Below are 26,042 nucleotides of genomic sequence, written 5' to 3' on the forward strand. Positions count from 1 at the left end.
TTCAACAGCTCTCCCTACCTCTTCCTCCTCTTCCACATCTTACCCTACCCCTCCTCCCCCCTGTTCTGTATCCGATGCTCCCCCTTCCTCTTCATTAACAGTATGGACTTCAAACATCCGGGGCCTTCGTTCAAACTTAACTGATCTCTCCATACAGGTTGCTTCTGACAAACCAGACGTGATCTGCTTAACAGAAACTTTCCTCCTTCATGATGTCTCCGATTCCTTAGTATCTCTCCCGGGTTACTCCCTCCTCTGGTATGATAGACCTGAGCCTCTTCCTGGAGGTGGGGTTGCTATCTTTATCAAAAACTCTCTTTCTCACTCGCCCTGCACTGCCCTCTCTCCACCTCACCCCCAGGAATACCTCTGGCTACCGCTTCCTCTTCGCTCCCACCTCTTGTTCATATGTGTGTTGTACCGTCCACCAAACAGTGATGACTCCATCTACATCTTGCTGTCTGATAATATGGACCAACTTCTATCTACTCATCCCAACTCTCTCTCTTCCTCATATGTGGTGATTTCAATTGTCACCATGCCAGTTGGCTGGGTGTGGGTACCTCTCTCACCAGCCATGGCTCCTCAGCAAAGGACTTCTGCAACTCACTGGGACTGACACAATCTGTCAATTTCCCGACCCGGATCTCAGTCAACGGAGCATCTTCTCTTCTGAACTTGGTTATGACTAACTTCCCTGAAAATGTCTGCTGCTCTTCTTCTGCTCCAAACAGCTAATTTGATCATGTGCTTGTTAAAGTGGACATCTCTCTGACCATTCTCAGGGAGCCTCCTCAGCGTCAACGAGTCCGGCATTTCACTCAGGCCAACAGGCACGGTCTTCAAGCAGCCATCAATCATCTGGACTTGTCTCCCATCTCGACCACCTCTGACATCAACTCATCCTGGGAATTCTTTCAAAGTAAATTGCTCTCTCTCATGCACAGATTTATCCCATCTCGTCTTCAGTTGTCATACCCTTCCTCCCGTCCGTGGTACACGGAATCTTGTGGTGAGGCTGTTGCCCAGAAACGACTTGCCTTCGTCTCCTGGAAAGCAAATCCAACGGAAGGAAATCTCATTTCCTTTCACAAGGCCAGAAACAAGTGTGTCCACCCTCAGGAGAGCCAGGAAACAATATCTCTCCGTTCTCAAGACCGAACTCTCTTATCTGTCTCCCTCTCCCAAATCCTGGTGGCGTCTGGTCAAATCTGTTTCTGGTGTTTGTTCCCCCTCCATCCCCTCCCTTACCTCAAACGGCTACACAGCTGACTCCGCATGTGAAAAAGCTGAATGCCTCAACTCTGTGTTTGCCTCTCAATCTTGTGTCCCAAACCCATCCCTCTCTGTACCCACCGTACCCAGTCGTACCCAGCTGCTCCTGGACTCTGTGTCCTTTCCTCCTGACAAGGTGGAAAAGTTTCTGTCAACCCTCGACTCTGATTCTGCAACTGGACCTGACGGCATCAGCCCACGGGTCCTGAAATCCTGTTCTTCCGCTCTTTCACTCCCTCTCTCTGTTCTCTTCACCCTCTCTTTTGCTCAAGGTCATCTTCCATCTGCTTGGAAATCAGCCAACATCACCGCTTTACACAAAAAGGTGCAAAAACAGATCCTAGCAACCACAGACCAATCAGCCTTCTCCCAATTATCAGCAAAGTCATGGAATCCATCATTGCTTCGGATATGAAATCTTTCCTCTTCTCCAATGGCTTGATCTCTGATCATCAATTTGGTTTCAGACCGGGTCACTCTACTCTGGACATGCTGCTTCTGCTGTCTCAACAATGGATGGAGGTCCTCAATGCCAAACAGGAAATTAGAGCTGTCTCCCTCGACATGTCACGTGCCTTCGATACGGTCTGGCACCCCGCTCTGCTCACCAAACTCTCCTCCTTTGGTATCCATGGAAATCTCCACGCATGGCTGGCGGACTTCCTCTCTAGTCGTAGTCAACGTGTGGCCCTGAATGGGTTTCTCTCATCTCCTCTTCCTGTTCAGGCTGGAATTCCCCAAGGCAGTGTTCTGAGCCCTGTGCTTTTTCTGGTCTTCATCAATGATCTCTCCGACTCTCTTGAAAATCCTCTCTATCTCTTTGCTGATGACTCCACTCTCTGCCGCTCCATTCCTCATCCCTCAGATCGGCAGTCTGCAGCCTCCTCACTCTCTGCAGACCTGGACAAAATCACAGACTGCGCAAACAAGTGGAACATGTCTTTCAATCCTGACAAATCTCACACTCTTACGATGTCTCTCCAAAATACCTACTGGACAACCATCCCATCCACTTTCTGAATAATCCTCTCCAAGAAGTTCTGTCACTCAAGCTTTTGGGTCTCACTATCTGCCATGATCTTTCCTGGGAAAACCACATTTCAAATCTGGCCTCCAAAGCCAGTCGCCGACTGGGCATCCTCCATCTTGCGAAGTCCTTCCTTGGCACACCTGGGCTCCTCACCACATACAAGGCTTTCATCCGCAGCTCAAAGGAATACTGCTCTCCCCTCTGGGCTGGTGCTCCTGCCTCACACCTAGCTCGTCTTCACACTGTTGAAACCAAAGCGTTCAGAATCATTGGAATCTCCAGTGATGAAGCTACCTCCGAGGGCCTTTCACTTCCTCACCGCAGGCAGGTTGGTGGTCTTTCTGTCTTCTACTGACTCCTCTCCGGGCTTGCTCCTCCAGCTCTCTCTGGGCTCTGTCCCCCAAATATTCCTACAGGTTTTTTGTTTTTGTTTTTTTTGTATACTGAATCGAGGCTCGTGAAAGAGCTGACATTTACTTCACAAACAAATCAACCAGACAAACAAAATATATAAAATGAGGGAGCGGAAGACAAGAGAAGGGGAAGCACACAAACACTTGAGAGCACACAACGTTTAAGAGCAGGGAGATGTGTGGGAGGGAGAGGGCTTGGGGGGAGGAGGCGTGGGAAGGGGGTGGGGGGTGGGACAAGTATAAAACACAAGGACACCAAGGACTTCCAGGACAGAAGTTGGTATTTCAAAAAAGTGGAATTGGGGTGAAATTAGCGGCGATAGAAAAGATCAAGGTTTTGGATGGGGGAAGATAAGAGATGGTGGTGAACAGCTGTATTAAAGACCTGGAGGGTGGAGTGGGATTGAAGAGAGTGAGGGAGTTTGTTCCAGAGGTGGGAGAAAAGAGGAATGAAGGAGTGAAGGTGAGCAGAGAGTCTTGATTTTGGCACAAGATCTGCCTGCAACCCTCTTATGGTTAAACTGCCAAAATAAAGACTCTCTGCTCACCTTCACTCCTTCATTCCTCTTTTCTCCCGCCTCTGGAACAAACTCCCTCACTCTCTTCAATCCCACTCCTCCCTCCAGGTCTTTAAAACAGCTGTTCACCACCATCTCGTACTTCCCCCATCCAAAACCTTGATCTTTTCTACCCCCACTAATTTCACCCCAAATCCACTTTTTTGAAATACCAACTTCTTTCCTGGAAGTCCTTGTGTTTATACTTCTCCCCCCCCCCCCCCCCCCCCCCAAGCCCTCTCCCTCTCCCACACATTCCCGATGTCCCTGCTCTTAAATGTTGTGTTTATGTGCTTCCCCTTCTCTCCCCATCTTGTCTACAGCTCCCCTTTTTATATACTTTGTTTGTTTGTCTGTTTGATTTGTTTGTGTGATAAATGTTCGCTCTTTCACGAGCCTCGATTATGTATACAAAAATAAATAAAAAATACTGGGTTAAAGGTAAACGACAGGTGTTTAATGGTTGGTATATTAATTTTAATACTGGGTTAAAGGTAAACTGCAGGTGTTTAATGGTTGGTATATAAAATTTAATACTGGGTTAAAGGTAAACTACAGGTGTTTAATGGTTGGTGGTTGGTATTTTAAATTTAATACTGGGTTAAAGGTAAACTACAGGTGTTTAATGGTTGGTATATTACATTTAATGCAGGGTTAAAGGCAGACAGCAGGTGTTTAATGGTTGGTATATTAAATTTAATACTGGGTTAAAGGTAAACTACAGGTGTTTAATGGTTGGTATATTAAATTTAATACTGGGTTAAAGGTAAACTACAGGTGTTTAATGGTTGGTATATTAAATTTAATACTGGGTTAAAGGTAAACTACAGGTGTTTAATGGTTGGTATATTAAATTTAACTAGCAACGGTACCCGCCCTAAGGGCGGGGCTTCAATTGGGAGGCCCAAATTAAAAGGTAAAATATCAGAAATTGAAGGCTTTTTTATTTTAAATGATTCATATAAACATCCGTCAAATCATATCACACGCAAATCATCAAAATCTAAACAGTATCTTTAGAATTTCAATAAAAGCCACATCACTGTTCATATCGGTAAATATTATTCCATCGTGTTTCAAATCGTGATCAATACACGATGATTGTGATGATCGTGATCGTGAATCGTGACCGATAATAGTGTTCACAATCGCTATGTCGTATGTACTCTCGATACGTGTACCAAATTCCCGATATGTGTAACTGCACCAAATCAACAGTTAAAAGGATTTTGAGCCGATAGCTGTTACGGCCTTGGCAAGATCGATGGAGACAGCGATCTGTTAGCGATCAATGGAGACATGTTGCTTTCCCGGGTGCCGCACAAACGGCTGCACCGATAGCGCGCGGCACCCGGGAAAGCAACATCGTCACAATGAGAACAATGAACGTTATGTGAACGTGAATGTTATGCGGGAGTCCAAACCTGAGAATGCTGGAGACCAAAGCTAAAATTGGGAAAACTAAATAGCCTATTTTACTCCTGGAGATCCCAGGATTATCTACCCAAAATGTCTTTGCGATCGGTTCAGCAGTTTTTACGGTACCTTCGAACAGACAGACAGACAGACGGACAGACATTTGGTGAATTATAGCGGGTGAATACTGGGTTAAAGGTAAACAACAGCTGTTTAATGGTTGGTATATTTCATTTAATACTGGGTTAAAGGTAAATTACAACTGTTTAATTGTTGGCATATTAAATTTAATACTGGGTTAAAGGTAAACTACAGGTGTGTAATGTTTGGTACACTAAATTTAATACTGGGTTAAAGGTAAATGACAGCTGTTTAATGGTTGGTATATTTCATTTAATACTGGGTTAAAGGTAAATTACAGCTGTTTAATTGTTGGCATATTAAATTTAATACTGGGTTAAAGGTAAACTACAGGTGTGTAATGTTTGGTACACTAAATTTAATACTGCGTTAAATGTAAACTACAGCTGTTTAATGGTTGGTATATTAAATTTAATACTGGGTTAAAGGTAAATTACAGGTGTTTAATGGTTGGTATATTAAATTTAATACTGGGTTAAAGGTAAACTACAGGTGTTTAATGGTTGGTATATTAAATTTAATACTGGGTTAAAGGTAAATTACAGGTGTTTAATGGTTGGTATATTAAATTTAATACTGGGTTTTTTTTTTTTTTTTTTTTTTTTTTTTTTGTATACAAGATCGAGGCTCGTGAAAGAGCGAACATTAATCACACAGAAAGACAAACCGACACATAAAACATATAACATCGGGAGCGGTAGACAAGATGGGGAGAGAGGGGGAAGGACACAAACACAACATTTGAGAGCAGGGACCGAGAGACATGGAGACATCGAGAGATCTGAGAGAGGGCGAGGGCTTTGGGGGGGGGGGGGGGCATGGGAAGGGGGCGGTGGGAGAGGTATAAAACATATGGACACTGCCAGGACTTCCAGGAAAGAAGTTGGAATTTCAAACAAGGTGGATCTGGGGTGAATTAGCAGGGGTAGAAAAGATCAAGGTTTTGGATGGGGGAAGATAAGAGATGGTGGTGAACAGCTGTTTTAAAGACCTGGAGGGAGGAGTGGGATTGAAGGGAGTGAGGGAGTTTGTTCCAGAGGCGGGAGAAAAGAGGAATGAAAGAGTGAAGGTTAGCAGAGAGCCGAGATTTCGGCAGTTTAACCATCAGAGGGTTGCTGGCAGATCTTGTGCGACCTGTAGGAATATTTGGGGGACAGAGCACAGAGAGAGCTGGGGGTGCAAGGCCGGAGAGGAGTCGGTAGAAGACAGAAAGACCACCTACCTGCCTGCGGTGAGTGAGTGAAAGGCCCTCAGAGATAGCTTCATCGCGGGAGATTCCAATAATTCTGAAAGCTTTGGATTCAACAGCGTGAAGCCGGGCTAGGTGTGAGGCAGGAGCACCGGCCCATAGGGGAGAACAGTATTCCATTGAGCTGCGGATGAAAGCCTTGTATGTGGTGAGGAGCTCAGGTGTGCCGAGGAAGGACTTCGCACGACGGAGGATGCCCAGTCGGCGACTGGCTTTGGAGGCCAGCTTGGAAATGTGGTTTTCCCAAGAAAGATCATGGCAGATAGTGAGACCCAAAATCTTGAGCGACAGAACTTCTTGGAGAGGATTGTTGAGAAAGTAGATGGGAGGGTTGTCCAGTCGATCTTTTCGGAGAGACATAGTAAGAGTGTGAGATTTGTCAGGATTGAAAGACATGTTCCACTTGTTTGACCAGTCTGTGATTTTGTCCAGGTCTTCAGAGAGTGAGGAGGCAGCAGACTGCCGATCTGAGGGAAGAGGAATGGAGCGACAGAGAGTGGAGTCATCAGCAAAGAGATAGAGAGGATTTTCGAGAGAGTCAGAGAGATCATTGATGAAGACCAGAAAAAGCACGGGGCCCAGAACACTGCCTTGGGGAACTCCAGCCTGAACAGGAAGAGGAGATGAGAGAAACCCATTCAGGGCCACACGTTGACGACGACTAGAGAGGAAGTCCGCCAGCCATGCGTGGAGATTTCCATGGATACCAAAGGAGGAGAGTTTGGTGAGCAGAGCGGGGTGCCAGACCGTGTCGAAGGCACGTGATATGTCGAGGGAGACAGCTCTAATTTCCTGTTTGGCATTGAGGACCTCCATCCATTGTTGAGACAGCAGAAGCAGCATGTCCAGAGTAGAGTGACCTGGTCTGAAACCAAATTGATGATCAGAGATCAAGCCATTGGAGAAGAGGAAAGATTTCATATCCGAAGCAATGATGGATTCCATGACTTTGCTGATAATTGGGAGAAGGCTGATCGGTCTGTAGTTGCTAGGATCTGTTTTTGCACCTTTTTTGTGCAAAGCGGTGATGTTGGCTGATTTCCAAGCAGATGGCAGTTGACCTTGAGCAAAAGAGAGGGTGAAGAGAACAGAGAGAGGGTGAGATAGAGCAGCAGAGCAGGATTTTAGGACCCGTGGGCTGATGCCGTCGGGTCCAGTTGCAGAATCAGAGTCGAGGGTTGACAGAAACTTTTCCACCTTGTCAGGAGGAAAGGACACGGAGTCCAGGAGCAGCAGGGTACGACTGGGTATGGTGGGTACAGAGAGGGATGGGTTTGGGACACAAGATTTAGAGGCAAACACAGAGTTGAGGCATTCAGCTTTTTCACGTGCGGAGTCAGCTGTGTAGCCGTTTGAGGTAAGGGAGGGGATGGAGGGGGAACAAACACCAGAAACGGATTTGACCAGACGCCACCAGGATTTGGAAGAGGGAGACAGATAAGAGAGTTCGGTCTTGAGAATGGAGAGATATTGTTTCCTGGCTCTCCTGAGGGTGGACACACACTTGTTTCGGGCTTTGTGAAAGGAAATGAGATTTCCTTCCGTTGGATTTGCTTTCCAGGAGACGAAGGCAAGTTGTTTCTGGGCAACAGCCTCACCACAAGATTCCGTGTACCATGGACGGGAGGAAGGGTATGACAACTGAAGACGAGATGGGATAAATCTGTGCATGAGAGAGAGCAATTTACTTTGGAAGAATTCCCAGGATGAGTTGATGTCAGAGGTGGTAGAGATGGGAGACCAGTCCAGATGATTGATGGCTGCTTGAAGACCGTGCCAGTTGGCCTGAGTGAAATGCCAGACTCGTCGACGCTGAGCAGGCTCCCTGAGGATGGTCAGAGAGATGTCCACTTTAACAAGGACATGATCAGATGATCCGATCGGAGCAGAAGAAGAGCAGCAGACATTTTCAGGGAAGTTAGTCATAACCAAGTCCAGAAGAGAAGATGTTCCGTTGACTGAGATCCGGGTCGGGAAATTGACAGATTGTGTCAGTCCCAGTGAGTCGCAGAAGTCCTTTGCTGAAGAGCCATGGCTGGTGAGAGAGGTACCCACACCCAGCCAACTGGCATGGTGACAATTGAAATCACCACATATGAGGAAGAGAGAGTTGGGATGAGTAGATAGAAGTTGGTCCATATCATCAGACAGCGAGATGTAGATGGAGTCATCACTGTTTGGTGGACGGTACAACACACATATGAACAAGAGGTGGGAGCGAAGGGGAAGCCGTAGCCAGAGGTATTCCTGGGGGTGAGGTGGAGGGAGTGCAGTGCAGGGCGAGTGAGGAAGAGAGTTTTTGATAAAGATAGCAACCCCGCCTCCAGGACGAGGCTCAGGTCTATCATACCGGAGGAGGGAGTAGCCCGGGAGAGATACTATGGAATCAGAGACATCATAAAGGAGGAAAGTTTCTGTTAAGCAGATCACGTCTGGTTTGACAGAAGCAACCTGTATGGAGAGATCAGTTAAGTTTGAACGAAGGCCCCGGATGTTTGAGGTCCATACCGTTAATGAAGAGGAAGGGGGAGCATCAGATACAGAACAGGGGGGAGGAGGGGTAGGGTAAGATGTGGAAGAGGTGGAAGAGATAGGGAGAGCTGTTGAAGGTGTGTCAGAGATTTCAGAATAGCTCGGAGAAAGGGAAGGATGGGGCGGACAAAAGGTTTGATGGTGATTGGGTGAGCCACAATGAGGTGTTATTTGAGGAGGGGGAAGAGCGAGGCAGAAGGTTGGGGGAGATGGAGGTGAGAGTTTGAAGGGGGAAGAAGCAGGGAGGACGCTTTGAGGAGGGGGAGTGAGAGGGGGGAAATTGAGAAGCAATGAGGGTGGGGAGATTTGAAGGGGAGGGGTGAGGGGGGAGATTGGGAGGGAAGGGACAAGGGGAGGGATTTGAAAGGGATGGGATATGGGGGAGATTTGGAGGGGAGGGGTGAGGCAGGAGTCTAGGAGGGGAGGGGCGAGGGGGCGTCTTGGCGGGGAGGGGTGAGGGGGTAGTTTAGGAGGGAGGGGGCAAGGGGGGAGATTTGAAAGGGATGGGTGATGGGGAAGATTTGGAGGGGAGGGGTGATGGGGAAGATTTGGAGGGGAGGGGTTATGGGGAAGATTTGGAGGGGAGGGGTGAGATTGGATTTTTGAAAGTGTACGATTTATGGGAAACGAACATTTATTGCAAAATGAGTTTCTTGTGACCTTCGAGTTAAAAATACGTTTAAGGACGCTGGATGGAGGATGGAGTGCAGGAGAGTTTAGGGAATGTAGAAAAAAGGCACTATAGGAGATGGATATTTTTTTTGGGATGAATTGATTTGGTGAGCAAGTCGAAAGCAGCCTTTTAAAGAAGAAGAAGAAAAAGGTGTTATAAAATATGACGGAATACATAACTTGAGGGGAAAGTGTAAACATTGAAGGTTAATGAGTGAAAACTATCTGGGGAAATGGGGGAGAAACACGTGGTCGAAGAACGAACGAACGAATAAGAATGAATAAACGAATGAGAACAGAGAAGGAAATGTTGTTTGTTTGTTTTTTTTTTTTGTTTTTTTTTTGAGTTGAGATTTACACAAGGAAGTAGGCTATGGGTGAAAAGCCTGGGAATACAGAGAACGAAAGTTATTGGATCACAAACGACGGACCGCTGAGAGAAAAACAAAGCCTCAAGGTTGTACAGTGCACACTGTACAAGGCCTCAAGACACGACACGGCAAACAGACGATCAATTTATGAAAGATAAACACCGAGAAACAACCAAAGTTGCACACAATAACTTCACACACCGAAAGATAAATACAGATTCGACAAAATACAATTGTGAACAGACTTAACTTCGAAAAACGTGGAGACCGTGTGGAGCTTCGAAAATCCCTCCCACCGTCTCCGAGATCTCGCGAGATAAAGGTAAACTACAGGTGTTTAATGGTTGGTATATTAAATTTAATACTGGGTTAAAGGTAAACTACAGGTGTTTAATGGTTGGTATATTAAATTTAATACTGGGTTAAAGGTAAACTACAGGTGTTTAATGGTTGGTATATTAAATTTAATACTGGGTTAAAGGTAAATGACAGGTGTGTAATGGTTGGTATATAAAATTTAATACAGGGTTAAACGTAAACTACAGATGTTTAATTGGAATGTTTGTTGAGAGTGAATAAGCGAGAAAAGGGCTCACGAGGCTATCAAAGACTTTCAGGGTTATTTTGTTTGTACCCGTCGTCGAGGCTAGTAGCCTACTGTCTGTATAGACAAACAGACAAAAACAGGACGCACAACACACACGCATGGGGTGGACAACATGGATACAGAACGAGACTCCAAGAAGGGAAAATTAGAAGGAGGAAGGATTTGGGTGGGATAGATGTTAACAGGGGTAGAAAAGGTCATGGTTTTGGATTGGGGAAGATCTGAGATCCTGGAAGGAAGAATGAAATTGAACAAAATGTTGAAGTTGATTCTGCAGGCAGGAAAAAGAGGAACACATGAGTGGAGGTGAGTAGTGATCCTGGATTTAGACATTTTTACGAAAAGGGGATCGATGGTGGAACGTGTGTGCCCTGAAGAAACCTATGGGGACAAAGCATGGGAACAGCAGGGAGTGCAAGACCAAAAAGGGGGTGTTGGAAGAACGAGAGAGACCACCGACCTGTCTGCGATGGTGAAGTGATGGACTCAGCTTCAGCAAAGGAGATTACAAGCATGCAGTTTGGAGGGAAACCTGCTGTTCCTCTCATGTCTGATCCTCACATTGCAATTCATTCCATCCGCCGTTCACTTCCCACCATACAATCTACATAACTCTCGTAAAGGGGGAAATCCGGTAATTCCTAAAGCTTGTTTTTGTGTTCTAAATAAAAACAAAAAACCTCAATTTTGTGTCTACACCTCAATTCTAATAAGTGTCATCTCCCGCCCCACTGAATCTTTCTCTCCCGACGAGGTTAATAATGGCTCAGCCTTGCTCCTTGAAATTGTGTATATATATATGTATATGCGTTAAATTTCGGTTAATGGCTTCCGGTCCCTCGAGCGAGGAGGCTTGCTTCGATCTCTCCACGACATCAAAGTTTGAGTATTTTCCCATTCGTGTCTTTGTCAAATTTCCACTGGTTATTTTATTGCGTATGTGTTATCATGTGTTTCTATTTACTTTTGGTTTTGTAATTATTGCAAATTTGTGTGTAATTTGTCGTTTTTTGTTCGCACCTCATGCGCGGCCTGGTCTCTCCAGGCTCCCCCCCCCCCCCCACCCCCGTCAGTATTTTGTGAATATAAGTTCTTTCCTTCATAGGATTTGCTTGTTTCTTTGATTTTCTTTTCTCCCCCCTATCTCTCACGAACATCTTACCCTTTGTCCAACGTTTTAAAAACAAAACAAACAAATAAACAAACAAACCAAAAAATTCTTTATTAATTCTTTCTCTCCTCTCGGACACGTGCTTGTTCGCTCTCTTCCTCGTCTCGACTTGTGCCCCCCCCCCCCCGCCCCCTATATCTCGTTTTTCTTCCACCTCTGCTCCTTCTTCCTCAAATCCACGTCCTCACTAAGAGACTTTTCCCAGATTATTTTTCATGGTTTTGTTTAAATATTATTTAAATATGTTTAAACCGCAGCCGTGATGCTGACGCCGCCCCCCAACCCCCCCCCCCCACCCCCCCCCCCCCAGAATTTCCATGTTTTAAACGTTTCCCAGTGTGTACCCTGGATTAGAATAGGTACACCGTATCCCTGCGTGTCGTAAGAGACGACTAAGAGGGTTGGCGTCAGGAAGGGCATCCGGCCATAAAAACATTGCCTCAAAAAGAGAACCATGACAATTACAACTACATATGGGCAGGGTACAGCCCGAAGTGGAGATCGGTTTCTGAGGTTTGGGACATGGAATGTAGGGACAATGACAGGGAGATCAGGAGAAGTGGTGGAAGTATTGGTCAGAAGAAGAGTGGACATATGTTGTGTGCAAGAGACGAGATGGAAGGGAAGTGGTGTGAGAATGGTGAAGGGTAGGCAGGGACAGAAATACAAGTTTGTGTGGCAAGGGTGCCCGGAGGGCGTGAATGGTGTTGGCGTCCTGTTTTCTGAGGAATTGGTGGTGTGGTGAGTGTGACTATAGTGCGTGATAGGTTGATGATGGTGAAAATGATGATTGGAAAGCTCTTGGTGAACGTCATCTCGGGATATGCTCTGCAGGTTGGTCGGAGCGATGAAGAGAAGGACAAGTTCTGGTGTGCGATAGAGAAGCTGATGGAAAAGGTGAAAGATGAGGAAGTTGTGGTAGGAGGAGACCTAAATGGACATGTGGGAAGGAGTCTGGATGGTTTTGATGGAGTTCATGGGTTTTTTTTGTTTTTGTTTTTTTTGTATACAAGATCGAGGCTCGTGAAAGAGCTAACATTAATCACACAAAAAGTCAGACACACAAAACACAAAAAATAAGGGGAGCGGCATCGGGAGGACTTGGGGGGAGGTGGGAGAGGTATAAAACATATGAACACTGCAAGGACTCTGGGGTGAATTACCGGGGGTAGAAAAGATCAAGGTTTTGGATTTTTTAATATATTTTTTTGTATACTGAATCGAGGCTCGTGAAAGAGCTAACATTTATTTCACAAACAAATCAACCAGACAAACAAAACGTACAAAAAGAGGGAGCGGAAGACAAGATGGGGAGAGGAAGGGAAGCACACAAACACAACACCTGAGAGCAGGGAGAAGTGCGGGAGGGAGAGGGCCTGGGGGGAGGAGGCGTGGGAAGGGGGGGCTGGGGGGGGGGAGAGGTATAAAACACAAGGAGACCAAGGACTTCCAGGACAGAAGTTGGTATTTCAAAAAAGTGTAGGATTTGGGGTGAAATTAGCAGGGGTAGAAAAGATCAAGGTTTTGGATGGGGGAAGATAAGAGATGGTGGTGAACAACTGTTTTAAAGACCTGGAGGGTGGAACATCACACGTCACATGGAACATGGAATCAAACAATAACAAACAGTTTTCTACTAGTTTATACAACATAGAAACCAAGTGTATCGACATACACACAAGGAGCTTCGTCAGCAATTTGAGAAGTTATCTGAAGTGATAGGAGAAGTTGGTCAATAACAGGAACAAACTGACATTTTCACTCCTGGAGCATTAACATCACTGTAGTGGAAAAGTTGCTGCTGTTTATCCGTGGACATCGAGTAGCTTGCTCGGAACATCATTTGTCAAGTGTCCACGCTATGATTCCATGATTCTTCATGTACAACAGAGTGAACTATGGCAGATACCTTTCAGCATACTGCTTGGAGATGTGCAACGTGAACAAAAACCATTGTGACATCAATGCCAATTGCAAGCAGCACATTTTATCACCCAGAGGCGGCAGGAGTATGGCTACTCCCAAACTGCATGTGATGAAATTATTGGACAATCGTGAAGCAAAGACAAAAGGTGGTTCGTCTGGATTTGCTCTCAATAAATGTGTTGTACAAAGGTGGACCATGTCACAGCGCAAGAGAGAGATGCTTTTCGCAGAAAGTGCTAAGAGATGGCTGGTCAAAGTACCTCAACTAGACCTCAAATTGAACTCGATAAGGCACGAAGAGTACGTGATGAGAGGGATGTCAGAAATGTTATGCACACCATTCAAAATATGGTTAATCCCTTTGACACCTCATTGGAGGCAGATCAACTGTGACATATATCAAAAAAAACATCTGGCGAAGTACCTTCACCTGTGGTTGGGTTACGGATATGGTGTGAGAAATGGAGAAGGTGAAAGGATTTTGGAGTTTGCTGATGGAGCTGATTTGTTGATTTGTAATACTCAGTTCCAGAAAGAGGATAATAAGCTTGTTACATACACGTCAGGTGGGTCGACGACAACCGTTAACTACCTGATGGTGCGTAGGCGAGATAGGGGGCACCTCCGGGACACAAAGGTGATCCCGGGGGAGGAGGCTGTTTCACAGCACCACTTGGTTGTCTGCGACATAAGGGTGAAAGGTGCGAGGAGAGCTCGGCGGGTGAAGTACCAACCGAGAATGAAGGTGTGGAGGTTGAAAGAGGTGACAGTAAGGGAGGCATTAAAAGAGAGGCTGAGTCGGGTAGAGGATGATGTGGTTGAGCTTGAAAGTGGTTGGATGTCAATGAAAGCTAGTCTGTTGGGAGCCGTTGGTGAGGTATGTGGATGGACAAAAGGACCTCGGAAACATGGTGGTGGGATGATGAAGTTGGAAAGAGGATTGATGAGAAGAGGAAGAAGTTCAAGGAGTGGAGGAAGGCGAAGGGTACGGGAGCAGAAACAGCAGAGCATGAAAGTTATAAGGCAACCAAGAAGGCTGCAAAGAAAGAGGTAGCAAATAGTCAGGTTCACTATGTTTTTTCGTTCAAAATCATGGTAGATTAGCAAACCTATACATTTTTGGAAACGTTATTACATGGAAAATCTGAAAATCAATGTTTACATTTGTCAATTCCGACCAATTCGATTCGACCAATCGACCAATTTCATTCGACCCATTCGACCAATCGCTTCGATCGACCATTCGACCAATTCGATCGATTCGATTCGATTCGATTCATCGAATTCGATTCGATCGACCATTCGACCAATTCGATTTGCCAATCAATTTGACCGACCTTTGCTTGTATGGAACGGACTGTGAAAACGATGCGGACTATATTGTCGGATACGACACACAGGACAGTGATGACGAACTCTAAATGGCATATTCTGTAATCGTGTATGTTTGATGCCATTGACTGCCTGTGTATATTTTGTCATTGACTGCCTGTGTAGATGTGAAGTTATACTGACTGCATGTGTATATATGATTTTGCTGACTGCCTGTGTATGTTTGGTGATATGAATTATTGACACATTTTGATGTTATTAACTGCCTGTACAAAATGATAACATGTATTTGATTATGCAACTTATCGCGAATATAAAGACAGTATTTTGCAATTCAAAACCTTTGATTCGTGTCTCACCATTCCCCATAGCACTAATTTGATACTTTCATTGGATTCCTTGTCCCTGAAAATATAGGTTTAGTATATTTTAAAAAGATTTTAGGGTAATTAGAGGCAGAAATAGAACAAAATATTGTTGCGGATATGGGATTTGCATCCATCCATATCCGCTTGTAAATATTCCCCTATTTCCTCAATACTTCCCAACTATCCCCAATCCCCCATTCCCTAGTCCCATTTTCTGTAAACAACACTCTGTAGACCCGACCTCCCCCTATTTCCCCCATTAAATGTCATGCCCAGGTTCACCGCATCTCATGTAAGACAACTATAGGACATCTTGCTAGTTATTCTTAGTCTATGTCAGTTAAGGACTCGTTTCCATTAATTCTGACCCTTCGTTGCACCAGAATGTGATTGTATGGCACCGTTAGGAAGTTTAGGACCTCCCAATACCTCCCCGCAGCTCTTCCTCACGGTTCAGCAACAACAACAACAACAGCAACGGCGTGCACAGGGAGTGCGCGTCCTCACTCCGGCTTGGTTGGTAGGGGGTGTTGGGAGGGCATGAGGCCTTCCCAGCGAGCCGCCATCGAACATGTGCTCGACGGGGTTACCAAATAGGGGCTCCCTGTCAGCTCCTCGTCAAGGGTGGAGCCCGGTAACCCCCGCACCCAATGGGAGCGGCGGACCGGTCCCATCTGGGGCGGAGCCAACCAGCCGAGGGCGTGTCACTCCCCGTTGAGCATGCGCAGCCGAGGGAGGTGACGTCAGATGCGCGCTGAGCTTGAAGCAAGAAAGACGCCACCTCCGAGCGCTGTGAGGCCTCCCTGCATCTCTTGGACCGTGCTTGATCCTGTCCCCGAGCCAAGGTGCACCTTGTGCTATCGAACTACCTGTCCTTCCCTGCCATCAATCCCTGTGTAAGTCAGCCTTGTTCCGTTTGTCTGTGGTCTGTCTGGGATAAGATAAGACTGTAACTAAGTGCCTATCTCTTCTGTGCCTTTACCTCACTACCTTGTAATCTACCCCTTTTCTCCCCCACTGTAATTATATCCTCCTCCAAAGGTCTTGAGAACTGTACCCCTTGCGTCGTTTCATCTATCCCAGTCGTTGTGTCCTTTCCATCATTGATTTAGCATAGCGCGATTTGGTCAACGTTTGGGTGGAATCGGGGTCTAGTCGGGGAATAACTGTTAGGTCGCGGTAATACACCACCGCTCGGTCGAAATAACATCTAACCGCGATCCGTAACAATATGTATTTTACATTGGCCATTTTGAAAATCCAAAATGGCCGCCATACAGGTATCTCTCCAAATGTAAACATTGATTTTTAGTTTCCTTATGCTATAACCTTTCCAAAAATGTATAGGTTTGCTAATCTACCATGATTTTGAACGAAATATAATTTATTGACAAAGTGAACCTGACTAAAAGGCGCAGGAGGCATGTAGGAAAATGTTCGGAGAACGCTTGGATTCGGAAGAGGGTCAGAGAGCAGTATTCAGGATTGTAAAGCAGATCGCGAAAGAGAGGTGTGATGTGATGGGGGTGAGTTGCTTGAAGGATGAAGTGGGACAAATCGTTGTCGACCCAGATGGAATTAAAGGAAGATGGAAAAGATATATGGAAATGCTGTTGAATACAGAGAATCAATGGGATGGCAACATAGAGAGTAACCCAGTTTTAGGACCGGCAGAGAAGATAACTGAGAAGGAAGTTGAGGAAGCGATAAAAGCAATGAAGAGTAGAAAAGCGGGAGGGCCGACGGGAGTTGTGGGAGATATGTTGAAGGATATGTTGAAGGATATGTTGAAGGGAAGGATATGTTGAAGGAGATATATGAAGGAAATGTGTGATTTATGGGAGCGAGACATGGGTAATGAACGTAGAGCAGCAACGAAGGTTGGAAAGGGTGGAAATGCGAATGGTTCGATGGATGTGCGGAGTATCGTTGAGAGAGAGGAAGACAAATGATGAATTGCGAAAGATGATGGGAATAGAGCCTGTCATTGATGCAGGAAGTTGGGGTGTGAAGAGAATGACAGAGATCTGTAATCTGGTGGTGAAAGAAGGCCGCATTCCAGTGGATTGGGAACTGAGTACCCTCGTCCCTCTATACAAGGGGAAAGGTGACCCTCTGGAGTGTGGCTCGTACCGAGCGATAAAGTTATTGGAGCATGGAATGAAGGTATTGGAAAGGGTGTTGGAGAGGAGGATAAGGAAGAAAGTGAAGATTGACGAAATGCAGTTTGGATTTATGCCAGGAAGAGGAACGACAGGCGCGCTTTTCATTGTGAGGCAGTTGCAGGAGAAGTACATGGAGAAGAGGAAGAAGTTGTTTCTTGGGTTTGTTGATCTGGAGAAAGCATTCGATAGGGTTCCACGCAAAGTATTGACATGGGCATTGATGAAGTTAGGAGTGGAGGAATGGTTGATCAGAGTAGTGATGGCAATGTACAAAAGAGCGCGCACAGCTGTAAGGACGAAGGACAGGAACAGTGGTGAGTTTGAGGTGAAGGTGGGAGTGCATCAGGGGTCAGTACTAAGTCCACTACTATTTGTAGCTGTGATGGAGGTGCTGGCTCAGAACGTAAAGGAGGGTTTACCATGGGAGTTGTTGTATGCAGATGATCTGGTGTTGATTGCGGAAAGTATGGATGGACTGAAGGAAAAGATGAACAAGTGGAAGGAATGTATGGAGACAAAAGGTCTGAAGGTGAATATCGGAAAGACGAAGGTGATGGCAAGTGGTAAAGCATGTGGTGAGGTGGAAAGAACTGGGAAGTGGCCCTGTGCTGTGTGTAGGAAGGGTGTCGGAGTGAATTCCATTCAATGTACAATGTGCGCCGAGTGGGTTCATCAAAAATGTAGTGGTCTGAGAGGGTCATTAACCAGTGTGGCAGTTACATTCAAATGTGAGGTGTGCACAGGGGGAGCTGCAGATGGAGGAAATGTTGAGTTGGATCTTGGAGACGGCGTGAAGCTGGAAGGTGTGAAACATTTGGCTACCTCGGAGACATGCTGAATGTAGAAGGTGGATCAGACTCGGCAACGGTTGCAAGAGTGAGATGTGCATGGAAGAAATTTCGGGAACTGAGTGGTGTGCTGATGAGGAGGGGAGTGTCGTTGAAGCTGAAGGGAAAGGTGTATGCTGCATGTGTGAGAAGTGTTATGATTTATGGGAGCGAGACATGGGTAATGAACGTAGAGCAGCAACGAAGGTTGGAAAGGGTGGAAATGCGAATGGTTCGATGGATGTGCGGAGTATCGTTGAGAGAGAGGAAGACAAATGATGAATTGCGAAAGATGATGGGAATAGAGCCTGTGATTGATGCTGTGAAGAGGATCAGGTTGAGATGGTTTGGTCATGTGTTGAGGAAGGATGAAAGTGACTGGTTGAGAAGAGTGATAGAAATGAATGTAGAAGGAAGTAGACGACGGGGAAGACCGAGAGACTTGGCTAAAGATGGTGGAAGAAGAAATGCGGGCAAGGGGGTTAACAAGGAGAGATGCAGAAAATAGGGCAAAATGGAGAAGATTGTCATGGGGACCCGCAAGGCTAACCCCCGCTCTAGCAGGGAAAATGGCCTTTAAAATGCATGTTGCATTTACATTTTGTAGTCCATTGTATAATTTAAATAAACATAAATGCAAATTTCACATGTGGAAAAAGTAAGTACACCCATACATATCACTACTTCAAATACCTAAAATTAGAATCAGGCACACCAGCTCAGGTGCAAATGATTAGAACATCGTCAGAGAGGATCTTGGAGGAACCTGTCTTATTTAAACCTCAGACATTTAGTTTGGTTTGCTCTTTGTTGTTGAAGTGTGCGGCGTCACCATGCCTAGATCAAAAGAAGGTTGTAGATGCCTATAAGTCTGGGAAGGGATTTAAAAAGATCTCCAAACAATTTGAAATCAATCATTCGACTGTCCGGAAGATCATCTACAAGTGGAGAAGATTCCAAACAACTGCCAACTTGTTCAGGCCAGGCCACCCCAGCAAGTTCAGCCTGAGAGCAGACCGCAAGATGCTGAAAGAAGTCTCTAAGAACCCCAGAATGTCATCACGGGACCTACAGGTAGCTCTTGCCACTGTTGATGTCAAAGTGCACGAGTCTACCATTAGAAAGAGGCTGCACAAATTTGATCTGCATGGGAGGTGTGCCAGGAGGAAACCTTTGCTGTCCAGAAAGAACATCAGGGCAAGACTAAAGTTTGCCAATGAACACCTAGGCAAAGACCAGCACTTCTGGAACAATGTGCTCTGGACAGATGAGTCAAAGGTAGAGCTATTTGGCCACAGTACCAGAAGACATGTTTGGCGAAAACCAAAGACAGCATTTGACCACAAGAACCTGATACCAACTGTAAAGCATGGTTTGGGGCAGCTCTTCTGCATCAGGGCCTGGGCAGCTCACCATCATATAATCCACGATAAATTCTTCATTGCACCAGAGGGTGCTTGAGGATAATGTGAGGCCATCTGTCGGAAAGTTGTAGCTCAACCGAAGGTGGTCCTTGCAACATGACAATGACCCTAAACATACCAGTAAATCCACCAAGGAATGGCTGAAAAGAAAGAAATGGAGGGTTCTGGAATGGCCAAGTCAAAGCCCGGATCTAAATCCCATCGAGATGTTGTGGGGGGATTTTAAACGATCTGTGCATGCAAGAAACCCCTCAAACATCGCACAACTGAAATAATTCTGCATGTAGGAGTGGGCAAAAATTTCTCCCAGTCGATGTCAGAGACTGGCAGACAGTTATAAGAAACGCCTACTTGAGGTTGTTTCTGCCAAATGGGGCAATACCACCTATTGGAGCCAAGGGTGTACTTACTTTTTCCACAGAAGGAAATGGCATCTTTGTTAATTTTTTGTTGAATATATTATTGCAAAGTCAATTCTTCATTATTTTTTGTTCAATTAGATCACCTTTATCTTTCGATACAGTTTAAATGAAGATCATATGTATATATATATCTATATATATATATATCTATATATATATATATATATATATATATATATATATATATATATATACATATATATATACATATATATATATATATGATCAAGGTGTGCACCTGAGTTCTCCTCCTGACTAACAACATCTCCACTCACCAAAAAGACATTGGAGGATATATGTATGTATGTATGTATGTATGCATGACACATATATATATATATATATATATATATATATATATATATATATAAGTAGTGTAATAATGTTGCTTCTGGGACACCTCCGTTTAACATGGGAAATCCCTATCTAATGTCATTTACCCCCTTGTCTTTTTCAAAAATCATAAACACCTCTATTTCTCCCACCCTCATCTTTATGAACCTTTTGTCTGTAGTACCTATCCTTAATGTTGTTCATTAGACCACTCAAACACTACAAATATTTGTTTTCTCTTATAGACCTATCATCCTTCTTCTACATATCATCTGGCAGATTAATCTTTGACCCACTCAAACATTGACCCATTCACTTCCATATTAATTCTTTCCCTCCCTCATTGCCCCTAAACACCTATATTTCTCTCACCCTGTTCTTTACGAACCTTCTAACCTTTTGACATGTTATCCTTATTCATTAGACCACTTAAACACCTGTGATCCTTCTGACCTCATGGACCTTTTAACCTTTTACTCTTAATATCATCTGGTGAATATAACCCACTCAAACAACGACCCTACAAATATTTGTTTATGCGTGGGAAATAATTTAATTCTCCTACAACTCTCTTCACCATCTAATATATTAACAAAAAATATGTTTGAGTTTGGTTCTTTATTAAGATATTTTAACTGAGCTAAGATAAAATGGTAAACCTCCCTCAATGTTCTTGCTTGAGCGCCTCCAGTGCCACATACCATTTTTTGGTAAGCTCCGCCCACTTTTTGGTAAACCACGCCCATTTTTTTTACTAAACCCCGCCCACTTTTTGTTAAGCCACGCCCACCTTTTACTAAGCCCCGCCCACTTTTGCTAAGCTCCTCCCACTTTTGCTAAGTCCCACCCACTTTATAAACTCTTCAGCATTGTATCATTTCCAGGTAATACATTACATCATTTTCAGGGAATTTCCATCACATCATTTCCAGTTAAGACACGCCCAGGGAATTTCCACAGGAAGACACACCCAGTCCTTATAAAAGGCACCGACCACACAGGCTTTTTCAAACACGCTTTCTGCTTCACTTGAGAATGGACTACTATGCCGAAATGGAATGGGATAACTTTGCTATTCCATGGAGTCCTACTACCTGTGTAGAACTCAACCTTCAGATTGATGAACTGGACTCGAACCTCTTATCAATGGAGGTAAGTTTGTTTATTTATTTATTTATTTATTTAAATTTTTTTTTTTTTTTTTTTTTTTTTTTTTTTAAGATGAGACTCGTGTAAGAGTTAACAAAGTTTATTTTAATATTCATAGAGCTTGATTTATACAAATAAAAAATATTGTATTAAATTAATACATTGTTATTTTCTTTCACAGGAAATTGTATCTGAGATACGAAATGAAAATTCTGCTTTTAACACAACTTGGGATGAAGTTATTTTTTTGTTTGAAGACATTTTGAACAACCAAGACCCCCAGAACGAGTTCTACCTTGATGACCCAGCCAAAGAGTTATACCTTGGAGATCCACAAAATCCTGAAAAAGAGTTTTACCATGATGATACTTGTTGTGAGTTATCAAAACAAAACCCACTGAACAAGTTCTACCTTGATGAGCCAGAATACAAGTCATACATTGGAGACCCACAAATTTCTGAAAATTGGGAAAGGAGAGTTCTCCCTGATGGTCCGCAGTTATACTATGTGAGACACATCATAGAAACCCTAAAAAATTGGGCAAGGAGAGTTCTCCCTGATGGTCCGCAGTTATACTATGTGAGACACATCATAGAAACCCTAAAAAATTGTGAAATGGGAATTCTCCCTGATGGTCCGCAGTTATACTATGTGAGACACATCATAGAAACCCTAAAAAATTGGGCAAGGAGAGTTCTCCCTGATGGTCCGCAGTTATACTATGTGAGACACATCATAGAAACCCTAAAAAATTGGGCAAGGAGAGTTCTCCCTGATGGTCCGCAGTTATACTATGTGAGACACATCATAGAAACCCTAAAAAATTGGGAAAGGGAAGTTTTCCCTGATGGTCCGCAGTTATACTATGTGAGACTTATCACGGAAACCCCAAATATTTCTGAAAATTGTGGTTCTACCTTGGGGACTTGGAAAGATGGTTATATTTTTGGAGACTCGGAATGGGGGTTTTGTTTTGATGACTCGGAATGTGATACCTATCTTGGAGGCTCAACAGGAATGTGGTTATACCTTGGGAACTTGGAAAGTTGGTTTTATTTTGGAGACTCTACCTGTGGGGTCCATCTTGGAGACTCTTTGGATTCTAAAGCAATGAACAATGTTCTTTGTTTAATGACGCTTGATTTAAGCAATATCAAGAAAGTTCGAGGAAGAAAATGCTGGAAAATTCTTTCTTCCCATTTCTACTTCTTCAAACTTGAAAGCCTTGAAAGACAGAATTGGAAGAAGAGGAAAAAAAAAAAAATGAAATACATATTTTTTAAAAAGAAGAAAAAAAAGATTATGTTAGGGTTTGGGTGGGATTTTGAATGTGAGGGTTAGGGATGGGGTTGGGTTAGGGATGGGGTTGGGTTAGGGTTGGGATTTTGAATGTGAGGGTTGGGGTTGGGTTAGGGATGGGATTGGGTTAGGGTTGGGATTTTGAATGTGAGGGTTAGGGATGGGTTGGGGTTGGGTTAGGGATGGGGTTGGGTTAGGGTTGGGATTTTGAATGTGAGGGTTAGGGATGGGGTTGGGTTAGGGATGGGGTTGGGTTAGGGATGGGGTTGGGTTAGGGATGGGGTTGGGTTAGGGATGGGGTTGGGTTAGGGATTGGGTTGGGTTAGGGATGGGGTTGGGTTAGGAATGGGTTGGGTTAGGGATGGGGTTGGGTTAGGGATGGGTTTGGGTTAGGGATGGGTTTGGGTTAGGGATGGGTTTGGGTTAGGGATGGGGTTGGGTTAGGGTTTGTATATTATTATGACTCACTCACACATACACAAAAGTTAAGCCCCAACTGAAAAGTTGTGGGATTCTGTGTTTGGGGTTCACAGATTTAAAAACGTATCCCCATTATACACACTCAAAAGTTAAGCCCCAACTGAAAAGTTGTGGGATTCTGTGTTTGGGGTTCACAGATTTAAAAACGTATCCCCATTATACACACACAAAAGTCAAGCCCCAACTGAAAAGTTGTGGGATTCTGTGTTTGGGGTTCACAGATTTAAAAACGTATCCCCATTATACACACACAAAAGTTAAGCCCCAACTAAAAAGTTGTGGGATTCTGTGTTTGGGGTTCACAGATTTAAAAACGTATCCCCATTATACACACACAAAAGTTAAGCCCCAACTGGAAAGTTGAGGGATTCTGTGTTTGGGGTTCACAGATTTAAAAACGTATCCCCATTACATTTTATTTATTTATTTATTATTTTCAAGGGTATTATCTGCTTACTTGTGTTTTTTGTAATTCTTGTGAGTAAAATGAACCCAAGATTTCTTCTCCATTTAAATCATATAATTTGTAGGTCCAAGGGACTGTATCCATTACATCAACGATTTTAAATAATTCATTAGTCCATCTCTTTGTATAACCTTTCTCAAAATGGCTTTTCCATTTGTATATTCTTACAATATCACCAACTTTAAACTTGGGCTTTCTCAAATTAATCTCCTTTTCATATTCTAATTTTGTAAATGTTTCTGATGGTTTTGATTTTGTTGATGAATGAACTGTATTATTGTAATTATCTACAATATCCTGAATTAAATACACCCATTTTTGAGAACTGAGTTGTGTGAATTTTTTATATAATTTCTCTTTTAAAGTACGATTAAAACGCTCAATAACAACTGCCTTTCCTTCATTAAAGGTGCTGTATAATTTAATACCCTTCCCCTTAAGAAATTTCATGAATATTTTGTTATAGAACTCTGTTCCCTCATCAGTCCATAACTTCTTTGGTTTCCTTTTATCCCGATCAAATATTCGCTTAAAGGCTAACATTAAAGTATCACCCCTTTTATTTTTTAAAGGGACAACCCAGGCAAATCTACTCCTCAAATCAATAACGGTTAAAGCATACCTGTATCCCCTGTCATTATTCAATTCAATTAAATCAGCGGACCATATGTGGTCGGTGTATTTAGAATAAACCTTCCTTCTTTTAAACTTTGTGATTATAGGTTTGTGTAATTCTTCAGCCAAAAGCTCCTCAGTCTTGATGACATCATTAGAGCCTAATAGTTTTTTGAGGAATAACCAAGACCAAGTTTCAATTTAGCATTTATCAAATTTCTCACAATAAACCTATCAACTTTCTCTCTCAACGTTGGATTTTGTATCAAAGACAAATTATACAACATTTCGCTGTCGGCTTTATGTTTTTCAGTCAACGTAGTGGTATCCCCATAAGCAATATCATGCTTCATACACACTTCATCAACCCTATTTGTAGGTTTAGACCAAGGTTTAGGATTGTTAGCCTCATCTAATCTTTTATCCAAGTTTGTTCCTGGACCACAGAAAGAATACCCTGGAAGGTGTAATTCCCCTGGAATTCCAGTTGTTGTAAATTTACTTCCTGACAGAAACTTTTGTATGTCTCCTCCTCTTTTAGGAGAGATGAATTGGCACTTTTTAGAGCCACACACTTGACATATTCCTTTTTGACAAACTCTATTATTTTTAGCTTTAACATAAGAGATATTTTTAGATTTAGTTTTCTTTTTACATTTGAGACAATAACTCATATTTATTTATCAGAAAAATTCCGACAGAGTATCAAAACCTTTTTGGTTTTCAACATATACATTTCAATCTTGATTTTTAAAACATAAAGAATCCTAAGGAATGCCTTCACTCTCTCCTCCATTTATTTACAAATAAAACTAACTAAAGTCAATTACACCGACATCATCAACCACATAATCTTTTCCTTCTTCTTCTTCTTTATCCCCACTTTCTCATTTAAATCTCCTCCCTGAAACTGAAGACATTGACGTCGTTATTCTTGAAAATAATATTTTCATTAGACTTCTCATTTCTTTATTTTCCTCCTCAGTGCGTTGAGTTTGATTTATTTGCTGTAATACCTTCAATCTTTTATTAATCTCACTGATTTCCATCTTTTTATATTTTTCCTCCCTCTCTCTTTGCTCCCTCTCCTCCTTCTCTCTTTTCTCCCTTTCCTCCTTCTCTCTTTTCTCCCTTTCCTCCCTCTCCTCCTCCTTTTTCTCCCTTTCCTCCTTCTCCTTTTTCTCTCTTTTCTCCCTTTCCTCCCTCTCCTCCTCCTTTTTCTCCCTTTCCTCCTTCTCCTTTTTCTCTCTTTCCTCCTTCTCTTCTTTAACTCCTTCCTCATTTATCTTAGCAATTTTTGATATCAATATTTTCACAGCATTCATTCTTTCTTTATTTTCCTCTTCGGTGAGTTGAGATTTATCTTCTTGCTGTAATACATCCACTCTTTTTTGAATCGCTCTGATTTCCATCTCCCTCTCCCCCCTCTCTCTTTGTTCCCTCTCCTCCTTCTCTCTTTTCTCTCTTTTCTCCTTCTCTTCTTCAACTCCTTCCTCATCCCTTGCTACCCTTGAGTTTAAACCCCAAAGAATATTATACATATACTCATCTGGATTTTGAGATATTCTTGTATCTATAATTATTTTTCTCATAATAGGATACCAATAAGATTTGTTGACGATTTCTAAAAGAGTTTTATATTTCATAACTTTGAGAAGTTCATTTTTATTTAATATTTTAAACAAGTCTCTATTTGTGGGTTTAACAATATCAGTATAAGGCCAGTTTTTTATGACAAAATTCCCATGTATATGCTCCAAATCATAAGGTATGTAATACCGAGCACCCTTTTCTTGTAGGT

The 26,042-nt window shown here is 43.4% G+C and overlaps 1 protein-coding gene across 1 annotated transcript in view; it reads left to right on the forward strand.

Moving 5' to 3' along the window:
• Positions 1–26,042, forward strand: part of LOC137439255 (patched domain-containing protein 1-like) — a 48,126-nt gene that overhangs the window by 1,556 nt on the left and 20,528 nt on the right. The gene's annotated exons all lie outside the window — the stretch shown is intronic.

This window comes from Myxine glutinosa, chromosome 14 (assembly GCF_964187855.1).
Source record: "Myxine glutinosa chromosome 14, kmMyxGlut1.1, whole genome shotgun sequence".
NCBI classification, from domain to species: domain Eukaryota; kingdom Metazoa; phylum Chordata; class Myxini; order Myxiniformes; family Myxinidae; genus Myxine; species Myxine glutinosa.